The 20,822-nt window shown below is 37.2% G+C and overlaps 1 protein-coding gene across 5 annotated transcripts in view; it reads left to right on the top strand.

Moving 5' to 3' along the window:
- The window catches only part of LOC135223798 (tetraspanin-18-like), a 242,567-nt gene that overhangs the window by 138,835 nt on the left and 82,910 nt on the right, over positions 1-20,822 (top strand). The window contains exon 1 of one of the 5 annotated variants that reach the window (XM_064262617.1): positions 7,096-7,677. The exons of the other annotated variants lie outside the window; for them this stretch is intronic. The gene's annotated coding sequence lies outside the window, so the exon portion shown is untranslated. Of the gene's footprint in view, positions 1-7,095; positions 7,678-20,822 lie in introns of those variants that run through there. 5 annotated transcript variants of the gene reach the window in all.

Genomic DNA, 20,822 nt, shown 5'->3' with positions numbered 1-20,822 from the left:
TTTTTTTTTTATTAACGGGCGTTATTGTCTTTAAATGGAGGTGCCGGTCATTCTGATCATTCTCTTAATAAGCCTGTGGATATGATGAAAGTATTTTTGTCTTTTTTGATTCAGTTAGACTTATGACTACGATTTAATATATATATATATATATATATATATATATATATATATATATATATATATATATATATATATATATATAATCATGTAAGTATGATAATGAATTAGCTGTAATGGAACCAGTTGCTTTATTAACTGAAATGGAAACCCAAGTGGATTAGAGAAGTTTTAAAAAATTATTTTAAATCTTAAGAAAGGTGGGGGCATACCCGCGTTCCTTAAATGATAAGAAGCGCCCCCCCCCCACCCCCACCCCCCCATAACAATCTCCGTGTGTTAAGAGATTCCCGAAACCTATTTTCGTCGCGGTTGTTGTGGTCAGAGTAATCTGGCCTCGCTCCTGTTACAACTGGATTAAGGTGGATCCGAGCTGTTGTTTTGGTGTTGTTGTAGCGGGTTGTTATTGCTGTTGTGCCTCGGGAGGCTGCCGTTCCTTTGAGCATCTCACGAATGTTGCTTTTCGTCCGTGGAAGCGATAAATGTCCGCTTAACTAGGAACGTGACCCGGTCACATTTTCGCCAACGAGATTTCGTGACTGGAGCCACGCAGTGGTTGTGGAGGTTCTGGCCGTTAAGTCACCTGGAGGTCATGTCATTGTTATCAGTGCATTGCTCCAGATTTGGAAATGCCTCTTGTTCTGCATGCATGCATGCATGCAGAGAGATGAGGTTTGTTTGGATTTTTTTGTTTGTGTTTTTGTTAAGTAATTGCGTTGCTGGTTTTCATTGTTCTTGGAAGAGGTATCGTAGATTTTCTTTTCTGGAAAGAGGAAGTAGGCGGGAAATAAGATGGCTTAATAACACGGAAAATTTGTTATTACTTTTTTTGTGATAGATTGTAGATTTTACTTTGTTGAAAATAATACCTGTTCATTATATATATTACACACACACACACACACACACACACACACACACACACACACACACATATATATATATATATATATATATATATATATATATATATATATATATAGATATATATATATATATATATATATATATATATATATATATATATACATAGTGTCAACTTTACCTTCTGTAAGGTCAGAATTGTAAAATAACGTAGATCTTTTACAGCAATATAATGCCTACTAAATTTGAAATCCAAAGGTAATTATATATATATATAATTATATATATATATATATATATCTATATAATATATATATATATATATGTGTCTGTGTCTGCGTCTTTATATATATATATATATATATATATATATATATATAATAATATATATAGCTATATATATATATGTATATATATAAATATATATAGTATTATCTATACACATAAATACATGCATACATATATATTACTTCTGCGGCTTTAAAATTTATTATACTTTACATTACTGAAAAAGATATAAAGTCATTTTATACTCCTGCCTTCACTGTGGGAAGAGCTGCCCCCCAACCCCGGGCCCCCCCAAAAAAAAGTTTATGACGGCGCAGAAAAATAAAGACTGAATCACAGCACGCTCAAATTTTATTTCGAGTTTTAAATCTTAAACCCCTTGAGGATGGAAAGGAAAATGCGAAGTATTTGTCAAGGTTTTGAAATTATTTATCACAATATCTTTCCTAGTTTTTCTCCCTTTTATATTTTTTTTTTTTCTTTTTTTTTCTTTTTTTTGTATCCGTTATTCGTTGCATTGCTCAGGATGACCCATTCAAATCGGGCCATTGTCTTTGGATGACAAAACTTCCACCCAGTGGCAAAAAGATAAGAATTTTATGGAATGACAGCCCACTGTTTCTCTCTCTCTCTCTCTCTCTCTCTCTCTCTCTCTCCTGTTAATGTTGGCTTTATATGGAACTTGAAAATGTTAAGAGTGGAGTATGATAAAACGTTTTCCATTATTGGATAACATCATCAAACATTATATTTTCATATATATATATATATATATATATATATATATATATATATATATATATATATATATGTGTGTGTGTGTGTGTGTGTGTGTGTGTGTGTGTGTGTGTGTGTGTGTATTAGTTATATATATACATATATACTATATGTCTGTAATTCACATTATTCATTTTCATTCTTTCATTCCAATTTCCTTCTCATCTTAGATTTTCCTTCAGTAGTTTTAGAAGGTATCTTTGTATTGGTAGTCGGCAGCTTCAACAAAACTCTCTTTAATACAATATAATACATAGTTGATTTTATTCATAGCCCTCTCTACATTCTCCAGACCATATTCCAAATAAAAGATAAAAAGTGCTCTTTCTTACTCCATATATTACCGAGTACCCGAAGCCTTTTAACAGCTGCTCTTATCATTTTTATTTCATCTTCTGGTGTTCTTTTGTATCCTGTTAGCTTCATTGTCCCACCAGTCTTTCAGAGTAGAATGAGTTTGTCCTTCCTTCTAAATTCTGTAGTAATTTCTCAGAATTTTCACTCGTTAAATATACATTCTATTCTCCCTACCGATTCCTGGTCTGGTTTAGATATTTCGGCATTCATACGCCAGCCATTATGTGAGCCCGTATATATATTATACATGTATAAAATTCATATATATATATGTGTGTGTATACTATATACATATGTACGTATATTATATATATATATATATATATATATATATATATGTATGTATGTATGTATATATATATATGTATATGTTTGTATGTGTATATGTATGTATGTATGTTTGGGTCGATTACATTTTTGTATGCGCGCGCGTGCTTATTTATTATGAACACACACTGCTCCCCAAAAAGTCAAAATACCGAACGCGTAACAAAATATTCAAACAAATCACTAACGTTCGAAGATCTCGAAATTTGTCATATAAAGTTGTCCAGTCAGACCTGAAAACGTTAAGTGAAAGAGGAGAAGTATCATCGGTTTAACATCTTAAATTGAAAATGTAATACGACGCGACTCTCGGAATCTTGTGGCTGACCACAAGCCCATATTATTCTGTGTCTCTCTCTATACAGTAGGCACGCAAATCCGCACATAATACTTTTGAATGCGCATAGCAATGTATAGGATTGACGGATGGATTATGAAATAGAGTTGGGAAATTTTTCTGATTTAACTAAAAAAAAAAATTGTAACTAAAGGAGAGAGAGAGAGAGAGAGAGAGAGAGAGAGAGAGAGAGAGAGAGAGAGGAAATATTTCCAAGAGAAATTCATAAAAGTAATTGAAACTGCGCAGATGCTTAAATGTCTTCAGTGTATATTATAGCGGGTGTAGATTGTTATTCTCATTCCCGGGATCGATCTCTGAGTGTGCTTGTGAGACGAGGCTGGTACTGCTGAGTCAAGAGGTCTGTAAGTATGTATATATATATATATATATATATATATATATATATATATATATATATATATATATCACACATCACCATTGGTGAAAAAATAAGAGGCTGAGTTTAGGTCCTGACCGGTTTCGACTTATTGTCGGAGCCAATGACTTAGAAATGAAGTCGAAACCGGTCAGGACCTCTACCAACTCTCTTAGTTCTTCAGTTGTGGTGATGTGTATAATGATTATATATAATATTATATATATATAATATATAGTATATATGAAATGGTATGAGTTCATGTAAGCGTACATTGTGCGCCATGTTTTCAGCAGCGCAATATAACAAAACCTTTTTAAAACTAATCTACACGACTCATCGTAGAGAGCCACGCTGTAGTGCCTGGAATCTGGCTCATACGAGCGAGTGAAAAATGGTGCGTCGATGTTCTTGTTAGCATAAGTGATGGCGCCTCTCTCTCCTCTCTCTCTCTCTCTCTCTCTCTCTCTCTCTCTCTCTCTCTCTCTCGAATGATGGAGGAAGAGCTAGAATCTAACGAATACTTTAAAAGGTTCATGGCCATGGGATGTGGAAATGTTCAGATGTGGAAATGTTCACAATGACAGGTTAATATGTAATCTTGACACTGGATCTGTGAATGATTAAATTGCCGTATGAAAAGTAAAAGTGCGGCGATTACTTCATTATGATGACGTCATTATATGTGCTTGTAGACACTAGTGTTATGGCTCATGCATCTTCTTCAGTATTTGATCTTGAATAACGTAGATAATTCTAAAAATGGAGCAGCGAAGGGTAAAACTCCAAGTTGTAACTTCACTTCATCGGCACAGTAGAAAGAAAGAGAAATATATATATATATATATATATATATATATATAGATAATACTATATATCTATATATATATATATATATCATATGTCTGTTTAGCAAGAACCACTAATTGGATTGCCTAAAGTTTCTTTTTACAATATACTACTACGTCGTGAAATTTTGTATACACTGTTTGGAGTGGTGGTGGTCTTCGTTAAGAAAATTATTTAACCAAAATATGTAAAGGAACCGAGGCAAGAAATTTCCTTCACCCCAATCATTTTTTATGCATTAATATTATGGTAAAAAAGAGTAAATGTCCGGTAAAATGAGTTGAATTCCCAGAGTTTGCTTCATTAATTAAAAAATGGTCCGAAGTTAGATTTTATTTATAATGTTTCCCATTATTCTACCAAAATCATTTCTTTACTTGCATAGACTCTCTCTCTCTCTCTCTCTCTCTCTCTCTCTCTCTCTCTCTCTCTCTCTTAATGTTTAGCCTCACCCCCTTCCTCCCTCTTTCTCTCCCTAAATGTTTATTAGACAGGGCCCAGAGTCCTTTGAATCTAAACAAGAAAATAAAATAAGCTGTATATATGGACTTCGGGCATTTCTTCCGCCTTATCCTTCACCAAATACCTCTCATTAAAGAAGCCGAGACCTCAAGTGCGAAAAGCATTTCAGTAAAAAATAAGAAAAAGTTAAAAAGTAAAAAGATTATCCGAGGTTTTTTTCTTCGCTGTGTCACCAAATGTATGCTTATTCTAGGTAAATAATCACGCATTAGTTTTATTTATGTGTGCGCGGTTTGAAGGAGAGAGAATCTTTCGTTTATTTTATGGAGTAAGGGTTTTTATTCATTAATTTTTTTATACCTTCATTAATCAGGAGTTTCGTTCCTCAATGAAATGGATGACTTCTCAAGGTAACAGTCAGTCTGTGTGCACAAGGTGAGTTTGAAATTCCTACATAATTGTATATTTCTCACTGAATCCCGTATATTGTAAATAGTTGCACTTAAAACTCAGAAAATGTTCAAAATGACCTGATGAGTTGTCACAGAAATGGCCCAAGAATTTGGGAACATTGCACATTGCCCTTTGGCGCTAGAGAGCAGACCCCACACTTGTAATTCAAAGGCATTTAATGATTTGTCAAATCCAGTCATTTGGTAAAAACTGTTTGGTTCCGTTGACATTTCGAAGACTGCCGCTTGAGTGCGCTACTCTCTTGGAATTCAAAGCTGGTTAATCAGGTGTCTTGCTCCTTGAAAACTTGAAAGCATCTTTCCTATTGGGTGCTGGGTTGAGGAGGGTAATCATCCTCTATCCAGAGTTCTCGTTGAGAGTCGTTTTAAAGCCTGCTGAAGAAGATGGTCTCTACAAGATCTGTTTACTACTTTTAATCTATTACAGTAGGATTTTGTTCCAGCCGTTTCGTGTTTCATCGTTTGCCTCCAGTTTGTAGGAATACGAAGTTTTGCATGAGTTGTGCTGTATAGATTTTATTAGGTGAGAATATTATATTTTTCTGGTAAATTATATCAAAGTGGTGTGGATGACCAGTGATGATGGAATATTAACACTGAGAAGGATAATGAGCGCTGGGGAAGCTTTCGAAACATAGCATTACCAGTCAACGAAATGATTGTCGGTTTTGTTCTCGATGCTATCATTAGAGTAGAAATAATATGAAAAGTAATTAGTCTGTACATGAAGTTAGATAAAATTCATACAATTTAGGCCGGGGACTTATTAGGTCATTCAGCCCTTAGAGGGAAATTGAGTGTAGGAAGTTTGAGAGGTGTAACAAGAGGAATTAAAAGGAATATGATCGGAGGGACAGTAATAGGAATTAAAAGGGTTGCAGGGTTGCAGGTAGGGGCCGAAGGGACGCTGCAAAGTACCTTAAGTTATGCTTACAGTGCACCGGGTTAGGCGCACTGACGGTACTATACCATCCTACGGGATATATGAAGTTAGGCACAGGGAGCTCATCCTTACATAAGCCCTCCCATGCCCTTGAGAAGACACCTGGTAGGATCTTTTCCACTTCAGCAGGATGTGGTAGGATACCTGCAGCAGGAAATCCGGATCATGATTAAGGGCAGGTAAAGCGGCGTGAAAAGATGAATGCGAATATCTATAGGACTTATATGCCGAGAACTGTTTACTTGTTGGAGTAACAAAATGAGTTCTGAATGGATTCCACTCCTAAATAGAAGGCCAGATACTCAGTGACGCACTGGTGGGCTCTGATTGGCGAATCTGTCTCTGGTAACCAATCAGGGGATGAGACATCGTAAACAATACCAGCCTGAAAAAAATTAATGATATTGCAGTACTGTGCATCTATATGAATGTGGCCATTCATAGTAGTAGTCTTGACAAGTTATTTTATTTATTATTATTTTTTTTTTGGTAAGCAATAGTAATAGAAACCATTCATAAAAAAAACAGTACTGCAACCATTCATAATAATAAAAACAATAATACACAACGTACTCCAGCCACTCATCCCATTTTCTTAAGGCTTCTTAACACACTCTGACCTTTTCGCAACTACTACCAGTGGCCTCCTCCTAATAGCCATGGACGATTTAGAGTAATCGTAAAAGAAAAAAAAATGCCGTGTCAAAAGACCGAACGCCACATCTTTCTCCTTTTGTTTGTTCGCGGGGAAAACGAGCAAAGGGAGAATACAACCAAACATTTGCCTCTCGAGGCGGCTAGAAGAAAAGAGGCAAGAAGAAACGACCGAGAGGTAAACAATTCGCTGTATCGTATTGATGGTGATGCGCGCTCGTTTAAGCAATGTCTGACCCGGATATTTAAAGCTGCCTTGGGAATGAGAGTGAGAGTTGACTGTCTACCGCGGTCCCGCGTGGAGTGTTCAGAGAGAGACAGGGCTAGATAGAGAGAGAGAGAGACCAGTTAGTTGCCTGTGACCGTTTCTGCGAGAGGTGTCTTTTAGTGGTGGTGGTGTTGTTGTCGGTGGCTGGTGCTGGTGCTCCTGCTGGTGGATTCGTGTCGTTTGGAGGATCTTTTTATAAAAGCGAAGGTCCTTCTCGTCTCTCGGTCTCGGTTGGAAACGTTCTTCCCTCCTAAACCAGCCAGTCACTTTCGTAGACATTTCGCGCCTGCAAAAGAACTGGGAGAGACCTTTGGTGGAAGTTTGGGAAGTCAAGTATTTCTCGCCTTGCATTTTGGGGAATATTAAAATCGACGTGAACTCGAGTGGTGTCTGTGAATTGAGTGTTGGAAACGTATGCCCTTTTGACAACAGGCGGTGATTTCCTGCCTTTTTTGTTTCCTGAGAAGGTAGAGACATGCATGGTCTGTTATTTCGCTTCTACGGATTGTTCGCCGAAGCGATAAGGTGGCCTGTGTTCGTTTGAGGGGCTCCCGGACCACGCTTGTGAACTGATAAAAGGTAAGTTACATCGAAAAGCTGCACGTAGCTTCCATTGTCTGAGACGCAGGTGTAAACGTTGTTACGTTCGCAACACGAACAACATCTGCTTTAAACCTCGGCTACTCCCGCCTGCCATTGGACAGTTCAGTTCTTTGTTTCTAATTCGAATTTTTGTCCCGTTTCTCAAGAAGAGATTAATGTGGGGCTTCTTAATTATAGCTTGTAAAAGTACTGGGACTTGATGGACACCCTGTATATCAATTGTAATCTCTGTGAGAGGTGGGTGGACCAGCCTGCATTGACATTTTGCCCTGCGTATTGTGTACGGTCATAGTGGTCATAGTATACATATTCGTTGGGAAGGTATTACATTTTTAGGTACTTGTGGTTAGAAGTATTGCATGGAAAGCCCATGCATTGGTATCAGGATGGTTTGAGTATTTATATTCTCTTATTTATACAGTATATATGTTTTTTTTTTTTATTGTATGTGTATGTTAGACATGCACAGTTTATACTTGCTGAATGTTTTGAAGTTTTTATGAATAATTTTACTCAGCGTAAATGCGTGTATATATATATATATAATATATATATATATATATATATATATATATATATATATATATATATATATAATTAACCTGTAAATTTTGTATGTCGCAGCATTGTGAGAGTGGACCAAGACTTTGAAATCTTCTTAGAAAATTTGATGCCCTCATCTAGAAATACAAATTAGGAGCCAGAGCAGTATTTTTTATATACATATTTACGCCTGATCTCTCTCATCTTAATATAAATCCGTGGAATCGAGGTAAAGTGGATTCACTGCCGGTTTCGACTGCTGTTTAATCCAGAATGATTCTCGTGGGATTCCTGGCTTTGGGATTTGACAGATCAGACTCGGTCGGGAATTAGTTCCTAGAATTAATACCTGGGCACCATGCATCCCCCTCCCCCCTCCCTTTCCACCATGCCTATCTCAACACCACCTTCCAAGTAGAATAAGGTTTATTTTATTCAATAATACTTACATGGTTTTATAATATATTATATTAATATATATATATATATATAGATATATTATATATATGATATTATATTTGTATTTTATATACATATATATATATAATATATATATATATATATATATTGTGTGTGTATATATATATATATATATATATATATATATATATATACATATATATATACTATCATATCACAGAATAGTCAGTCAGTCATAAAGAAAATGGGAAAGAAAACAGTGTTAAAGTAAACTCTATTTCATTTACACCACAAACCTTAGAATGGCAGGCGCAAGAATGTCGACTGTCATGTAGTATTTTGGCAAGCAAGATTTTTCCTTAAATGATAATGCTCTCAATAATTGTCTCTCCCTCGTCCTTTCGTAACCCCTTTTGTGTGGTCTAACAAATAGTAATGACTGTCCCAAAGGAGGCAGTGTTTAATGATGTCCCCGCTTTTTTGCAGTGTTTTATCATTTTCCTTATTTTGTTTGATGTTTCAACGTTTCATCTTGCAAGTATTGATATTATAAACAAATGATGTTCTCGGACTGAAAATCAGTTTCCTTCACTTGAGTTTCCCCTGAGGATTTTAGTTCTTTCTCGCTCTTACCCAAGACAATTGTTACGGAGCGAACGACCCGAAAACAGTAGGAACGATAATAATAACGATAACAATATCCCCTGAGAAAAACAAGGCTGGGAATACTTTCACCAAAGCGTTATTGCCGCATTACAGAAACCAGAGGGGCCTTTAAAAAAAAACGTGCTCAGTGAAATATTTATTGGGTTGAAATTTTTAATTCGATTGTTTTATTGTAATACTTATGAATATTAATATCTCTGGACAGATCGTCGATAGGATTTTGTAAAATGACCTGGAAATATGTTCTTCGGAACAGGTGTTTAAAAATCTATGTTATGAGTGGCCATGTGCTTTAGCACTAATGGTAGCCTAAGGCTTGAACGCTCTGTTGAACATGACCTCTCTCTCTCTCTCTCTCTCTCTCTCTCTCTCTCTCTCTCTCTCTCTCTCTCTCTCTCTCTCTCTCTCTCTCTGGCCAAGCATCTGTCAGTCTTGCTAGATGTAAATATAAGCCTGAAACTTGGCCTTGATTAGATTACGGACGCCAAGGGAAATAATTCCGTGGACGCCATATTGGTACACCGGTAAACATTTTGCAGACTTATGCCCCGAAATTTTCATGCAATATATTGGGATGAAAATTGTGGTCGTAAGGGTACGTCTGTTGTTATTTTGCTTTGCTTTTCAGTTATTATTGTTGTTGTAGTACACTTGATTCAGAAGTTGTGGGCGTTTCCCTTCCTGTCAAGATCAGCGAGTATGAAACTTACAAACTTACATTGTGTGTGTATATATAATATATATATATATATATATATATATATATATATATATAATTATATATATATATATATATATATATATGAATATTTATCACATCACCGTGATTCATATAAATCATTCGAGCTACAAATGTCCTTTAATATCTAATTCGCTCTACCTCGGAATTGATATATTTTCATATATGTACCGAGGGGGAATTTTTAGTTGATAATAATTTCATATATATAGTATATATATATATATATATATATATATATATATATATATATATATAATAAAAGGAGCCCATAAAAACGCCAAAATATAGAAAATAAGTAGCACTGTATTTCAGAGACTGCTGTGTGTCTCCTCAGGTAGGTAATGAATGAGAAAAGTTACAGAAAAGGCGGTATTTACAACAAGAGATCCATCCACAGGTAGCCGTTTTTAATGGGCTCCTTTTATTAGAGGGAATTCTGTTGTAACAGAACATTTTTAAGTCATATATATATATATATATATATATATATATATATATTATATAATATATATATATATATATATATATATATATGTGTGTGTGTGTGTGTGTGTGTGTGTGTGTATACGTCTTATATATGTACATATATATTTAATACGCACTGTTACATATGCCGTAATATAAATAACTCATTTTGATTTCGCACTCCTATGATACGTACTCAATACCTGTCCCGAACGAAATGTCGTAACCACTGATGAAAAATCATTTTAGTGGCCGAATCCCAGGTCAGATTGCGTCAGCTGACCTGGCGCGCGCACACACGTTTTCATTTCACATGGGATAATTAATATCGAACTGTTATGAGAGACCAAATACTGAATCTCTCCCCTCCCCCCCCCCCCCCCCCCCCCCCCCCCCCCCCCCCCCCCCCCCCCCCCACCCCCCCCCCCCCCCCCCCCCCCCCCCCCCCCCACCCCCCCCCCCCCCCCCACCCCCCCCCCCCCCCCCCCCCCCCCCCCCCCCACCCCCCCCCCTCCCCCCCCCCCCCCCCCCCCCCCCCCTTCCCCCCCCCCTCATTCCCCTTTCCATTGAGGTCGCTCGCAAATGTTAATCAATTCAGCAGACAATACCTCTCAATTTTTAGAACATTCGAGTCAATGAATTCGTTAATATCGCTCAGTTCGTGAAATGCAGTAGAATGACCCATTTGTTTATCTGTAGACTCTTTTTGGTTTTGTGTATGTAAGTTTGAATGAGAGAAACTTTGGAGATTTTATATGTATATATAATTTATCTGTGTATATATATATATATATATATATATATATATATATATATATATATATATATATATATATATATATATATATATATACTATAGTATATATATACTATATATATATATATATATATATATATATATATATATATATATAACTCAAGATAGCATTTGCAGGATTTCCTGTACATAAGATATGAGTTCTAGATAAAATGATTAAGGAAACTGTATACAGATATACAATTACCTCTCAGCTATAATTGTTCCTACACAAATACAAACCTTCGGTCTTTACATAGTAGAAGCTGAATCCTATGTCAAGACCTTTAGATTTGTATATTAGGAAAAATATAAATTACTTAAAGATCTGACATTTTATAATTCCAAATTTATTTAACGTTCTTAAGGAGTGCTTCCGAAGGGTTTTCCAGCATTCTGAAAAAAAATTGTAAGGGTTGGGGGGTTGGTGAAGGCAAGGATGGATAATCCAGGCAATTAGACTGAGAAAGTCTCTCTTCTCGAAATTGCTTGAAGGGAAAACTGAGACTGTAGACTTCACTTGTTGGAATTACCTTTATTAAGACTTGTTTTCCATAAACTCCCTTTGTAGCCAAAATTGGTGCGAGACGAAGCGATGATAAGGTATCTTGTTCAGTCTGCCGACGTACGGAAGGGCTGCTTGTGGGTGTTTTCGCGTAAGAAAGTCATATATATCCTCCTTATCCGTTCTGGACTTCAATTTCCGGATGGCTTTCCGACGAGAATATCTCTCTCTCTCTCTCTCTCTCTCTCTCTCTCTCTCTCTCTCTCTCTCTCTCTCTCTCTCTCTCCAAGGAGAGATATTTCTTTCTCTCCCTGTTGATGTCTTAATAATTGTAAAAATCACTCTCTCTCTCTCTCTCTCTCTCTCTCTCTCTCTCTCTCTCTCTCTCTCTCTCTCTCCAAGGAGAGATATTTCTTTCTCTCTCCCTGTTGATGTCTGAATAATTGTAAAAATCTCTCTCTCTCTCTCTCTCTCTCTCTCTCTCTCTCCTCTGCTCTCTCTCTCCTCTCTCTCTCTCTCTCTCTCTCATAGAAAGGTTAGGTTGCTCTTAAGAAATTACAAGAATTTCACTCTCTCTCTCTCTCTCTCTCTCTCTCTCTCTCTCTCTCTCTCCTAGTTAAAGGCAAGCTAGTTCTCTCTCTCAGTAATTACGAAAAAATGAGATTCTTTTACTTTCTTTCAAAGGCGTATCCTGAAATGGACTGCTAAGCTTTTAAATCGCTTCTGTCCGAGTAGCTCCGTGTATCACTCTTTCCTTTTTCCCCCCTCTAAGTAATGATGAAAAGATTCTCTCTCTCTCTCTCTCTCTCTCTCTCTCTCTCTCTCTCTCTCTCTCTCTCTCTGTATGTGTTCGCTTGTGTAGCAAATACTCCAAAGCCGAGTCACTAGATTTTCTTTGAACTGTACATTATTTACCACGCTTGGTGTGCCTTCCAGCCACTACTATATATTTCCCCTAGACATTTTTTAAAATTTTTTCACAGTTGATGCATTCCTTACGTAGGTACCGTATCTATCTGCGTCGCCGTTCATCATAAAGCGTCTTTTTATGAGCGAAAGTTAATAAAGGAATCCGAGAAAGTTGAAACTTTCTTACAGTAAAAGTGAATGGTCTTTGTTGTATCCAGCTATCGTCTCAACTTCGTCCTGTTATGAGCGAGATTCGGAATTATCTGCAGTTTTACGGGGCCTTGATTCTGAAAGTGTCACACTTTTCATTGTCATTTGTTGTGAGAGTTAGCTTAGATGATTGTATTTTGTTTTAAATGGTCCTGCAACAGTTCTTTTTACAGCTTATTGAGATCAGACCGGAAGTTACTTTCACTTTACCATAAAAATGAAGATATGATAGCCGCAATTCGCTTCCAGGGTTATGCACTTCGACATGGCATGTGTAAGAGATATTCCAGGAATTTTTGGAGTTGATATTTGTCCCCTCTTCCAGACCTTGTTTTCAGGTCAGGTTTGGATGTCACTTTGATGGGGGTCACGGGAATCGTGTCTGTGGACCCCCTCTGTCTTTTGGCCAGTGTAGTTTTTCCCCTTCTGTTTCAAGCGGTATATAAATATGTAGGTACATGTTTGCACTGCACTTGTGTATTCGGCGCAGTTTTCACACTGCTTTGCTTTGTCCGTTAAAATTTGCTTTACTTAGTGCAGTTTTAAGCTGGTGTTTGTTTTCGCCCTGCACTTCATTTGTTTACATGTACCAAAGGTTTGCTTGCTTTGTTTAGCTGGAATATTTTTTATTCATTCAAACTTTTGTCGCTGCGTTGCATAAATTGTTGTGCGATGTGTGTTAATGGTCTTTTTATTTGATTCCATTTATATCTACATCACTGACGATTCAAATTGGTATGGTTTTTCATATTTAATTTTTTATTTGTGTGTCCTATCACTATAGTTTGTCCTCTCCATTTTTATGACCCCTTTGCTTAAGCCAATAACTATCAAATATTGATCTTTGTTATCAATCTGTTTAATCTGGGTTTTGATTTGCTTTCCGAGACTCACACCTCCAGGACCGGATGCTTAATCATTTCAGAGAGGTCTACGCTCCTACGGGAAAGCCTTTCAGTTAGCAATCAATAAAAACCCTCATCAATCAAGACTTTCGAAATTCCTGTCATTTGCCGCGAAAAATATGCGAAATCACGTGGATTCTAAAGAGGGTACGAACGTTGTTTCACAGCCAACAAATTGAGAGTTCCAGCATAACGTAGACGTCAAATTTTGTCGAGGTACTTGAACCCATATTTGCCATTAACTCCGTTGTTTTATGGAGCTGACAGTAAATATCCGCAACCACTATCGTTGAAGCTTATCGTGATTGGTTGGAGGCCATGCTATGCACCTGCCATTGGTTACGGAGATATTGGCGGCGAATATTCACCGTCATCGGGGAAAAAAATCCTGATGGACTTTTGCTATATCATTATACGTAGTTCTCAAACCGTATTGTCCAGTAAGGTCAAGTTTTTTACGTAAATATTTCAGGCTTTGTGGTTCATTTCCTGTACTGAGACTCCGAGAATCGCCTGCGAAAGCAGTCCTTCCCTGACAGTTAAAAGAAAAAAAAAATGGGTTAAATTCTAGTCAAGATCCAACAAGAGAGTTCTTACTATAGGTATTTTCTCACCATTCACTTCCGACAGCAATGTCACGGAACCTCGCTCCCCCGTTGCTCGTTAAGTGTTCGCTATAACGTCTTCGATGGGAAGTGAGTGTAACAAGATAAGAATCGCGATGCCACACCGTTAAGTGTGGGGTTAGCCTGCCCGGGAAGAGTCGGAGACGCCCTACCACCGTTTCCTTTTGGCGATTGTTCCGGGGTTGGTGGTAATTTTGAGGAATTACCAGGGTTAGTTACCGGTAGCGTGGAAATTAACCAACGCCCTCTCCAATCGGCTTGAGCTACGACCCTTTGTTTTCACGTATGTTTTTTTTGTCTTCACTGAGTACTTTAAACTTTTGGGAAGTTTAAGTGTTAGCTCCCTTTAATTTAGGTTTTCTTAACTTTCCTAATGCTTATTTTATAGAGCATAACGAGAGAGAGAGAGAGAGAGAGAGAGAGAGAGAGAAGATAGAGAGAGAGAGAAAAGAGAGAGAGAGAGAGAGGGAGAGGGAGGGAGGAAGCGGGGTTGGGGGGGGGGGGGGGGGGCAGACAAGTAAGACAAGTGTTACCTGTGTTATGAGAAAGAGCAACTTGATAAATTCTTAAAGCTTATATAGTGCAATAGCACTACTTATTTTAAAAAGCTCTCCATTTTCCTTCTAATCGCAAGGGAAGTTGCAATTAAAAATCAGCCTTGGACATCAAAGGCCCACGAGGCTTCTAGTAATAGCATTCTCATCTAGAGAACTCGAGGGCAAAGTGGGTCCTTTACACAGAAAGGACGAAACCGAGAGCCCTCAGGGTTCGAGTGGTGGAGAGGCTTTATATATTTCCACGTAGCGTCCAGCTGTTTCATATAATTTCTGCAGAGGGTAATTGGCTTCTGGGTTTGATTACTCTGGCATATAGGCAGATCGGAGCTGAAATTGGAAACTCCTGTAATCAGGGAAGCATTGTAAATTGCTTTTTTTTTTTTTTAAAGATTCATGCAGCTTTAGACCGTGAATATGTGAGATTATGAATGTTATTTCGATTAGTTTTGAAGTATACTGGCGACTTTCTTTTTTTTTTAATCATAGTTCCCAGAATGCAACATATTACTTTGAAAATAGTAAATAGTTCGACGATGGGATTTTGGAAATGACAAATAGTTCGACGATAGGGTTTTGGAAATGATAAATAGTTCGACGATAAGCGTTTTGGAAATGACAGAGAGTTCGACGATGGGATTTTGGAAATAAAAACTAGTTCGACGATAGGATTTTGATTTTCATAAAGGACTAATACAATATGTTTTGACAAACCGCTGAATAAATCTCTTTCTAACACTGACAGAATATCACTCATGGTTTTAGTATTAACAACAAAATGAATTCAGTTATCGAAGCGTTCACCCCAAAGTCAGGCGTTAATTCATGCTCCCTTGCATATTAATTCGACTCTGCTTCCTGGCTGGGGGCACCTCCCCCATCTTCTTATTAATTTAATGTATTTTGCTTATTCTCCTGAAACTACTGAGTGACAGAGTCGGTTGCCTGAAAGCGATTTAATTTATACGATAAATACGAAGATCATTCATATTCTGAAAGCGGAAAGGAATACGAATTATGATGTGATTTGTTAGGTTCTGCTAACATATTCAGAATCATCTTGCTGGAGAAATATTCCAAGTGGCATTTTCATCTTGCAAGAAGTTAAAATTGTTGTATTTAATGTTGCAGAGTCTTCTTGCAAATAATAAGTATGCTTCTAGTGTTGAGATAATCATCTTTGCAGTTTAAAAAAAGTAAAGCGGGGAGCTTTTGTTTTATAGGTTTAGAATCGTCTTGAAATTAAGAAACGTCGTTGCAAAGTCGTCTTTTAATAAGAAAATTCACCTCTGGTGTTGAAGCGTCGTCGTGAGAGCTACTAAGTACTGAGAGAGTCGTCTTGTGAGTTAATACAAATGGTGGGGGGGGGGGGGGGGGGGGGGGGCGGGGGGAGGGGGGTCGTTCGTTATTGCAAAGTCGTCTTACAATAAAAAAAAAATTTGCTCTAGTGTTGAAGAGTCGTTGTGAACAAGACCATCGTTGAGAATCGTTTGGCATGTTAAAGAAAATTAAGCTGGGGATCATTTTTTTTTTTTTAGAATCGTCTTGCAATAAAATAACAGTCGTTGTTGCAGGATCGTCTTACATAAAAAAAACTTTGTTTCTGGTGTTGAAGAGTCGTGAAAAAGACCAAGTATTGAGAAAATCGTCTTGTAAGTGAAAAAAAACACACACACAAAGAAGGTTTTGTTTCCTAGTTTCACAGCTGTCTTGCATTTTAAAAAACTGCCATTCGTTGTTGCAAAGTCGTCTTGCGAGAAGTAAAACGTCAGTGTTGCAGAGTTCTCCTTCAAGATAAAATCTGTTGTCTTCAGAGTTATTTGAAAAAGGTCAGTGAGAAAAGATGGACAGCGGTGTCTTGCAACTGTCTGTCTGTGTTGTTATTACTTAATTTTAGAACCACCATTGTCGTCTCTGGCCTTGAAAATAGCCACAACATTCGGTTCTGGCCAATGAAAGCGCGAGATTAGATTCGACGATAGACTTGGCAGGCTATAGGGTCTCTCTCTCTCTCTCTCTCTCTCTCTCTCTCTCTCTCTCTCTCTCTCCGTAGCTGGGCATTTCTCTATTCGTCTATGTGACCGTGAGGTCTAAGGGAGTTGCTATAAAGTGTACGACAACGTGAAAACTTTTACATTCACTTTCCTTCAAGGCGAACGTGAATTTGTGATACTTTCTTTATCTCCTTCGCATTAATTGTATTTTTAAACGTTTTACTTTGAGGTGGAGTATTGATAGATAAACGTTTTCTCGTTTCACCATCGCAATTAATTCACCGTGTAATCTTTTAATAATACAGAGTTTCTCTCTCTCTCTCTCTCTCAGACATTTCTTAAATTTTTCTTATTTTTATTAGTACTTTGCTTTATTATGTTTAATTGTGCAGATAGAAACGTGAGTAATTGTATCTAATGGGTGGGTGGTCCAGTGTAGAAGCATATGTAGAAGCATATGCCTTTTTACTTTTTTTTTATTTCATTATCATTCATCATTTAGTCAGAGTGCTTGGCCTAAGGCTTAGACCTGGTACTCCATTTTATTTTAACCCTTCGGGCCAGCCCTGTGAGAGCCTTAAATCTGATCAGTGGTCTGGTTAAACTATATTTATAATAACAATATCGTTTAATGTTAGCTAATATAAGAATGTGACTGTGAGTAAAAATTATATATTATATATATATATATAATATATATATATATATATATATATATATATATATATAAAATGTTTATACATACTTTTTTTCTCACGAGCCACACCCTGATCGCAGCCCATTTAAGCTTAAGGTGACTTGGCACTTTTAGAACGGAATTTTATGTCTGTATATTCCCTTCCCCCCTCCCCACCCTCCCCACCGTTGCCGTTCTGTACTTGACAGAATACTTTACCAAGAATTTCTCAAACCATTGCGGATGAAGTTATTATGACCTCGCTGCAATTGGCGAGTTTTATTAATCGGTGCCGTTAACCGCAATACGGTTACCTTTGCGTGCGATTATACCTGGGGAGAGAGAGAGAGGAAGTATATATATATATATATATATATATATATATATATATATATATATGTATGTATGTATGTGTGTATGCATGTATATATATTTACATCTTAATCCCGCTATCTCCAAAAAGGATATTTCATCTTATCTCGTACTAAATTAGAAGCCTTGCTCCTAAAAAGAGAGAGTGAGAGAGAGAAAGAGATAGAGTATTATATATATATATATATATATATATATATATATATATATATATATATATATATATATATATATATATATATATAATATATATAGTTAGATATAGATATAGTAATGACTGAATGCAACTGTATTTATTATATATATATATATATATATATATATATATATATGTATATATATATATATATATATATATATATATATACATATACATATACATATACATATATATACAGCATCCAGTCATTACTGAAAAATAAAATAAAATCGTATGGCGCGCAGAATTTTAAGCCTGAACCCCCTGACTTCCACTTCGACAAGATTATGATTATTGGTCAGGAATTTTTCCCGCTCCCCCGTCGGCAAGGACGAGGAGGGAGGCTGCCCGGGTTTGGTGAATAGCGGGGCGTGGAATTCCTGGACAGACGGATATGGAATCATGGACAGACAAGGTGCGGCTGGATGGAACGAGATCCAGAGAAGGTCTTATGCTGGTCCCTGGTCCTGTTTCGAGTATGGATGGACTTGCCTAGATCCAGATCATTTGATTATCTTTCTCCTCCTCCTCCTCCTCCTCCTCCTCCTCCTCCTCCGCCGCCGCCGCCGCCGCCGCCGCCGCCTCCTCCTCCTCCTCCCTCCTCCTCCTCCTCCTTTAGCCAAAGGTCAACAGGCTTCGACGTGGCCCTTGCAAAGGACGCCCGAATAGGATGCCGACGTCCATATGTCCTTAATGGTTAAAAAAAAAAAAAAAAAGACAACCCTTTATAGAGTTGTTTTGCCTGAGATGTCAGAATTTCTCTTGATTCGTTTTTTTCATTCTTATTATTTCACCGTTTTAATTGTAGGAGCTGTCAGGATATCCCTTCATTTGTCTTCAATAAAAGGCATTGAATCTCGCAGATGTAAGAATCTCTCTCTCTCTCTCTCTCTCTCTCTCTCTCTCTCTCTCTCTCTCTCTCTCTGATTGGATCCGAACTAAACGTTTATGGTTCTACGTTTGGTGTATTGGTAACGCGTCGTTTTATCAAGTGCCCATGCAGTATTTAAAAGTAAACTACTAAATGAAAATGGATAAAAAAAATAGAATATTGTCTACAGAAAACAAAAGGGCAATTTCAGAATCCATAGATGAACTTGCTATCGTAAATGAAATAAATCTTGGAACAGAGATGGTAAAATCCCGACGGAAATAGCTGTTTAAAACAGGCAAATTGAGGTCACTATGCAGTTGTTAGCTTGAGTAGATAGTAGGTGGAATCTTCGAGTTGGCGATTTTCCTGTGATCTAATTTTATCGAGAATTTTTTTCGAACCCGAAAGAAGAAGCTCACGAGTGATTATTGATGAGGTCTGTGTTGCTTTAAGTTTGCGAATTACGTATTTGGTCTTTGGTCGATTTTTGTAGAGAGAGAAAGAAGCAGAAGAGCGTAAACTTAGATGATCACCAGTAAACCTCGCTGTTGTTTCCTGTTATACTATATATTTTGTAAAGGTAGTTGATGCGCTCGCTATCCTGAGCCAGTGCTTTAAGGACTGAATTTCCCTCCGATATTTAGACATATTCAGAGTTCCCAAGTCTTTGTAAAATTGTGTTGAAATAGAGAATCATTAAATTAAATAAGTCCCAGTTTAAAGAGCCGAGCATTATTACACCAGACAGAACAAAAAATTGAAGGTAATAGCAGCAAGCAAGGAGAGGAAAAAAAATCTTTATTGCCTTGCGCAACAGGAGTCTGGATCGACACACCTGCTCGCTTGTCCGTTGAATGTTTTCCTTTTCTGAGAATGTGAGTGTGTTCATTAAACACTTGTGCTGTGTATGTTTATATGTAATATACCGTTCTACCCTTATAGACATACATGAAGATCAGTTCTTTCTCGAATTTGTGTTAACAGTTTGGCTTCACTTTGATAAAATTAACTTTTTTTTTTATAAAGCTTAGAATGGTGATTTTTGCTTTCTTCAGAGCCTCCATTAAAGCAGAGAGCCCGTATTTAATGCACATAAATCGTGTGACGTCCCCGTTTTTTCGTGAATATGAAGTTCAAATTATGTTCCATTCATGTATGCGCGAGCAAAAATCACGCCTCGTAATATGATAATGCGATTTCATTATTTTTATTTTTTTAATTACTAGGGGGAAATGGTAAGCTTCTTTTTCAATTTAATTCGGAAAGAACTCAAAGCTCTCTCTCTCTCTCTCTCTCTCTCTCTCTCTCTCTCTCTCTCTCTCTCTCTCTCTCTCTGTGGAAGACAATTAGTTACGCCAAGGTAAAACTGCTTTCACTTGAAGGCATTGTTGAGTGGTAATGGTTCATGCGTTCATCTTTTCTGTGCCACTGAAATGGAACCGGACACTATTCTTCTTCTTCCAGTTTTGTTGGGCGAATTCTTTTCTCTGAGAGTTTGCCATTTCGTGCTCTTTAGTTTTCTGTAAAAGAATCCTGTACTGGCATAAGGCGATGAAATCTAAACCAAATGCAAACTTCTGAACTATATTCTCAAAACGTTTTTGATTCCCCCTTCCTCACCCTTCGAAACCATCTCCCATCCTTCTCTCGTCCAGTCCTATCCTA

The sequence above is a fragment of the Macrobrachium nipponense genome, chromosome 10, assembly GCF_015104395.2.
Source record: "Macrobrachium nipponense isolate FS-2020 chromosome 10, ASM1510439v2, whole genome shotgun sequence".
In the NCBI taxonomy this organism is placed as follows: Eukaryota; Metazoa; Arthropoda; class Malacostraca; order Decapoda; family Palaemonidae; genus Macrobrachium; species Macrobrachium nipponense.
Note: the sequence above shows the minus strand (reverse complement) of the source record. Positions and strands in the feature narration are given on the sequence as shown.